Source organism: Myotis lucifugus, unplaced genomic scaffold (assembly GCF_000147115.1).
Source record: "Myotis lucifugus unplaced genomic scaffold, Myoluc2.0 scaffold_527, whole genome shotgun sequence".
Taxonomy (NCBI): Eukaryota; Metazoa; Chordata; class Mammalia; order Chiroptera; family Vespertilionidae; genus Myotis; species Myotis lucifugus.
In genome coordinates this window covers 150,093-157,012 of record NW_005871575.1, presented here as the reverse complement: position 1 = coordinate 157,012, position 6,920 = coordinate 150,093, and the positions used below count along the sequence as shown (strand labels likewise).

The following is a 6,920-nucleotide window of genomic DNA, read 5'->3' as shown; positions in this document are numbered from 1 at the left end:
TCTAATTCAGGGTCTTGCAGGAATTTTCTTTAACATATTAATATCTATTAATTATATAACATTATGCTAATTAATATTCTATTTTACTATATTAATTAATATAAAAATTGCATATGACCTTAACAACAAAGCCAGAGCCTTTTCCACTAAATTCAGGGATAAGAAGAGTGAAGACCATTGCTATGTAACATTTTGTTGTAAGTATTAATCATTGCAGATGTTACATAACAATGGATTTCATGAGCATCTTTGTATGGAGATAATGGACATTACTCATTTTATTACTAATTTTAGTGAGAAAATACCTCTGTCTTTGTTATTAATGTTATATATGTAATTTTTATATATGTCAAGGAAGTGTCCATCAAATCTTACATTGTCATTTTCTTTTTATATGTCTGTAAAAATTCACAAATGGAATTTGGCAAATGCCTTTTCAGCATCTCTGGAAATAATTATATGATTTTTCTCTTTAGGTCTATTAATATGATGAATTATTCAACTGAAACTCCTAATATTGAACCACTTTTGCTTTTCTAAACATATGCACATATGGTTTTAATGTATATTTGATAATAATTTTTTGAAGATTTTTGCATAAATATTTATTAGGGTGAATAATCTATAGTTTTATTTTTTGGTGAAGTTTTATCAACTTTTAGTTTCAATGTTATCTTTGCTTTATAAAATGTATTCGGTACTTTTCCTGATTTTTAAAAAAATGTAATCCTTAAAATCACTGGGGTTGAAAAATACATATTTATTGAGAAACACTTTTACCACTCCAATTAACTAAGGCTGTCTAACCATTAAGGAAGGCAAGTAACATCCCAGTTAACTGTATGAGGCTTTGGCTATCAATGAAGCTGCAGACAGCCATATTCAGACTCTCAGAGCTATTTTTCTCATTTCAGAAGATTGGGTGGCACTTGGTAAGTGCCCCACACTATTAGATTTCATGAAAAGATAACCAAAGGAACATAAGCATGATGAAAATCATGAATCTGAAATCAAAACCTGTATACATAGTCTGGCAATGGAATGAAGTATTTGGAAGTGAGACTATCCTGACAAGTCCTGGGTGTATAGTTATGGCTTTTATAGACTCCCTAATGTTTAACTGACTTTAACATTTGCCTCTATAAGGAAGGAACAAAGAGAGGGAGGGGTGGAGGGAGGAAGGAAGGGAGGGAGGGAGGGAGGAAGGAAGAAAAGGAAGGAAAGGAGGAAGGAAGAGAAAGGAAGGAAGGAAGAGAAAGGAAGGAAGGAAGAGAAAGGAAGGGAGGAAGGAAGGAAGGAAGAAAGGAAGGAAGGAAGGAAGGAAGGAAGGAAGGAAGGAAGGAAGGAAGGAAGGAAGGGAAAGAAAGGAAGGAAGGAAGGAAGGAAGGAAGGAAGGAAGGAAGGAAGGAAGGAAGAAAGAAAGAGAAAGGAAGAAAGAAAGAAACAAACAAAGGGAGGGAGAAAGCAGGATTCAGACTACAATATAGCTGTTAAGTGCTGTGTTGTTCCCCCTGCTCAAAATAAAGTTGTTTCTTAATTATACCTGTCTGCTAGACTCCTGTAGCAGCCAGGGACGCTTGGTCTCATACATAATTGTTAAAATATTGACTGACTGGTGATTCTTGAATGAAGAAAAAAAAAAGAAAGAAAGGGAGAAAGAAATGAAGAAATGAACTAACAAACTAATATGGAGTATTTCCTAAGCGTGAAGCTCTGTACTGGGCTTTCTTACTCAGTATCATTTAAATCAAACCAAGGACTCATGGGGGTACTTATTACCTATTCTCACTGTTTTCAGGTGAAGAAACCGAGACTTAGCATAGCTAAAAATCTTTTAAAAACTAACTTTCGCCCTAACCGGTTTGGCTCAGTGGATGGAGCGTTGGCCTGTGGACTCAAGGGTCCCGGGTTTGATTCCAGTCAAGGGCATGTACCTTGGTTGCAGATACATCCCCCCCGGAGGGGGGTGTGCAGGAGGCAGCTGATCGATGTTTCTCTCTCATCGATGTTTCAAACTCTCTATCCCTCTCCCTTCCTCTCTATAAAAAAATCAATAAAATATATTTTTAAAAAACCCACTAACTTTCTAATTCATAAGTTTAGAAAGTGACAGAAAAAAAATGGAAAGGAAACTGGACATTTGGTTACAGAGCCCACTTCTAGCTCTTACATTTCTGTGTTTAACTATAAACTGCAGTTATATAACTATATTCTGTATTTAACTATTTTTCATTTCTGAGATTATTGGATCATACATATTAGTAGAAAAACACTTAGAACAAAAATAAGAAAAAAATGAAATAAAAATCTGAAATTTCACCGTTCAAGAAAATAAGTTCTGAATATATCCTTCTAGAAATTTTCATATAAATATGCATAAAAGTATAAATACACTTTTCTTAGCAAAAGTGGGAACATTATACACACAGCATTTTGTTAACTTTTGTTTTGTTAACTTAACAATACATGGGAAATTTTAAAGTTTTTGAGATTCTGCCTTTAAAAATTTTCATAACATAATTTTCCTTCTGGCTCAGCTGTGACTGAGTGCAGACTTGGGCATCTTTTCTGTGGACCCTGATGGCTGGCCTTGGTCCCTCTGCCAGCGCTTCTTAAGAAAGCGGTACATATTTTATAAGCAGGATCAAAAGGGTTGAGGAAGAATGGCTAACGCAGTCCCTGGCAAATGCAGGTAGTCAATAAATGTTTGCTAACTGAATTAAAGAAAGCATAATATGTTACATTTAAAAATCTAAGTGCAATCATTATATCCTTTCAGCAAGTTATGAGGGATGCAAGTTTCTGGGGTAAGGCCACTGCTGAGAAACACTTGTAATTATATTATTCAGAACAAGTGGCTCCACTCCGAAGAGTGTAATGGTACAAAAGTTCAATAGTCCTTGTAGGATGAAGTCAACTTCAGTGCCCTGTTTGTGCTTCTCTACATCTTCACATCTTGCCAGCTGACCAGCTAATGGCAGAAAAGCAGGCAAAGGCCATAAACTGGCACACTCAGGATAGAACAATATAGAGATGAGCAATTAGCATGCACTCCTATTCGAATATGTCACTTATTTGAAATACCTAAATGTGAGATTATTGTACGTGTTCGGTATGGATTTTGGTGGATACTGACAAATCACCTTCCAAAGGGCAGTACTCAACACACTCTTCGCCATGAAAACAATGGCCATTTCTCCACATCCACGACAGCTCTGGATCTTTTTGGTTTCATTATTTCATAATAGAAAAGAAGTTCTATGTTAATTTTCATTTTCTTAATTATCGGTGAGGTGAATGTCTCTCCATGTTCTCCCTGGCCATCTGTGCGGAGTGAATTGTTTGTGGAGATCTGGTGTCCGTTTTCTATAGCGTTGTGTGCTTTTTTCTTGTTGATTTCTAAAATTAAATGAAAATGAATGTTATTAATCCTTGATTATTTATTTTGAAAATATTTTCACCAAATGCTTCACTTACCTTTTAATTTGGTTTACTTTGTCTTGCAAACATTTTAGCCTTTTTATTGCCAGATTTGTCCATCTTTTCTTTAATGTCTTCTGGGTCTTAAGCTTAGCTTTGTAATTTCTTTTCCATTGAGATTTTTTCCCCCCATTGCAATAATATAAGAATTATTAACCCTTAAATATCGTCTCATATTTCTTTACAGTAGCTCTTTACTCTTCCTGAAATTTATTTTTGCATTTGGAATAAATTCAGGATCTCTAGCAAATTGTCCTCTCAGTGCTGTAATGTCCAGTGGGAAGAACAACATGATTAATTCTATCTGCCATAGATGTTGGAAGGGAGAGTGGGAGAATCCATTAATTAATTAGTGCATCCCAAGCCCCTTGGTACTCGAGCAGGCACTTGTGTAAACACTGGAAATATAGAGCTAAGAACGAACTAGCACTGTTCTTTCATGGAGCTTCCATTTATGTTGTAAAAGATGTAAACACAAAGATAAACAAAAAAAAAAAATGTCAGGTGGCGATGAGTACCATGAATAAATAATAAACTCTGACAATGTGATGTAAAAAGAGGGTTTCTGTATGCTGAGTGGTTAAGGAAGGCTTCTCTGAAGAGGGGGTGTTTGAGCTGAAAACTAAATGATGAGCAGAAACTAGTCTTCAAGAGTCTGGAGGGAGAGAACTCTACAGAGTCAAAGCAAGTACAAAGAACCTAAGGGTTGCACTAATGTGACATATTTGAAGTCAGAATGAAGGTGGAAGAGGTCAGCGAGATAAGCAGGATCCAAATAATCTTGGCCTCATCAAGCCTGGTAAATAGTTGGGTTTTATTCTTAGTGATGGGGAGATATTGGAAGATTTTAAACCAGGGCGTCATGTGGTAGGATTTACAATTTACATTGGTATACTTACCATCTCTGAAGCTGCCACTAGAGGGAGGCAGGAGGAGATGGGGCAGTCACACCACCAGCTCCCCAGTTCCCATCTTTCTCCACCAAATTACCTTCAGTTAGAACCTGCATAGAGAGGAAGAAATGTCCAGAAAAGGAACAGACTGTGACTGATTAAGGAATGAGGCCAGAAACTTTTGTCTAATTAAAAGGTTAGCCTGAAATGGATATTTAATAGATACATTTCTGAGATTATTTCCAGAAGCAATTGATGAAAAACATGTCCTCAGGACTGATCACCTGGCTGGCTCTTGCTTGGCCATACAAACCTCACAGGGTGGTGGGTACTCTGGTGGCCTTTCAAAGAGGTCTGGCTCATAGCCCAGCAAGTTTGGGATTTGGGTGTTTTATCAGTGCTCCCAAGGCAATGGAATGAGAGGCTGATCTGCTTCAGCCACATCCAGAGACTGGCATCTATAAGCCAGGAGAGCCATGTACCAGATTACACCAAGAACCCCATCTGGAGTCCATTTGACCTTTGAACTTGCAAGCTCTATTCTTTTGCTCATTCAGGACGGTGATTTCAGGCATTTACCCTGGTCCAGCGTTTGACATACCATCAGAGGCTGTCCTACAATACAGGCTCTAACAAAACTAGGCTGCCCCCAGCCCCTGGCAATAGAATTGTTTACCTTTATACCAAGAAAGTTGGGAAAGCACCAAATCTGCATGTGGTGTGTGCCCAGGTCAACTTCGAGGAGTTTGTGCGGTGAGACCTAACGTTCTAATGAGGTTGTCTAAAACGAAAAAACATGTCAGCAGGGTCTACAGTGGATCCACGTGTGTGAAATGTGTCTGTCAGTGACAGGTTTAAACGTGCTTTTCTTCTTGAGGAGCAGATAATCATTGTGAATGTGTTGAAAGCACAAGCACAGAGTCAGAAAGCTAAAGAAATTTTTAAAAAATGAAGCTTTTTTGAGTAATAAAAACAAAAGGCTTAAAATATAAAGAACCCCATCTGATAGGCAGGTATACCTGGTTTGTCCTTCCCCTAATAAAATAAAGCTGGAAGTCACATCTTTGCCAGCCACATGCTTGGTGGGCAGAGCATCACTAAAAGGGAGGTGAGTGAAGAACATGGAAAATGCTCAGGCCCTGATTTTCATAGTTGAGATAGCTGCCAGGTCAACATGAATTTTAGGGGGAGGGGCTTTTCTGCTGGAAGTTCTTGCATGGCACAACCAGTAACTCTTTGCCTGCAGGTGGCACTGAGCATGCTGCTTGAGGGAGCGGTTGTTGCAATGACACAAGTGAGTTCAAGTGGTGGCTTAGTCACCCACTAACTCTAATCTTGGGTGAGCAATAGTGTATCTGAGTCCCACATCTCTTTATCTAAAATTGGGTGATTACAGCATCCAATTCCTAAGATTGTTGTAGGACTAAAGGAGATGGCACATGCAATGCTTGACACAGCACCGACACATGGCTCACACTGTCAAAGGGGGGCTTTCGTCCTGTGAGTAATGCCCCTTTATTTATTTTTTAAATATGTTTTTATTAATTTTAGAGAGGAAGGGAGAGGGAGAAATAGAAACATCAGTGATGAGAGAAAATCATCAATCGTCTGCCTCCTGCACGTGCCCTACTGGGAATTGAGCCCGAAATCCAGGCATATGCCCTGACTGGGAATCGAACCCATAACCTCTTGGTTCCTGGGTCAAGGCTCAACTGCTGAGCCACACCCAGCTGGGCTAATGCCCCTTATGATCAACAGAGTTCTTCCTTATATTTTCTCAATCTGTTGGACTGTGTTTGTTTGTTTTTATTATTTAATTCCAAACAAGCAACCATATTCTAGATATGGGAGTAGGTGGGTCACTTCTTATTGACTACCTACTGAACACACCAACCAATATCCCCCTCACCCTAGAGTCAGTGTTTAGCTTCCAAAGCAAGAACATACAGGCCACTACCATCACCACCTCCCCAAACCCCCAAACCTGAATTTTGGAGTAATTATTCAACTTCACCACTACCTTAAGCAGAATTCTATAGATAGCAAAAATGTATAGCTCAAATTCCCTTATAGAAAACGTACTGGAAAGAAAAATGGGCAGTCAAAGTAGGTTTTAGGAGATGACAAGCTTATTTTTAAAACCCCTGATATTGATGCATCAAAATCCACACATAGCAAAATAATTGGAATAATGTTGTAGATTTTAACATAGCAGAAGTTGAAACAAAAAAATGGGTTTGAAGACCTTAACAGCCAAAGAGAAGTGTCTTCCACATTTTAGGCTCAGAAAAATATATTCCTCTCCAGGGAATGTGATCTAAGATCTGGGTCACTGACCACGTTGACTACTGAAGCTTGACACATTGTGGAATTCTAAGACACCATTGTTGCCATTTATATGGGGACTAAAAGGGATATTGAGATTTTTTAACTTGTCTTAGGAAATACTTTGCTTTAATAAATACTCCAGAGGTAAAGTTACTCAAAGGCTGAGAGAGAAGTGGCAACACATACATATCCTGTAACTGGAGAAATAAATGGCAGTAT

General features: G+C 38.2%; 1 non-coding gene across 1 annotated transcript; it reads left to right on the top strand.

The window, feature by feature from the left end:
* Positions 1-1,462: 1,462 nt before the first annotated feature.
* Positions 1,463-1,591, top strand: LOC111823518. The gene has a single exon (XR_002826548.1). It is a non-coding gene; the product is annotated as a small nucleolar RNA SNORA63 (small nucleolar RNA).
* The last annotated feature ends 5,329 nt before the right edge of the window (positions 1,592-6,920 follow it).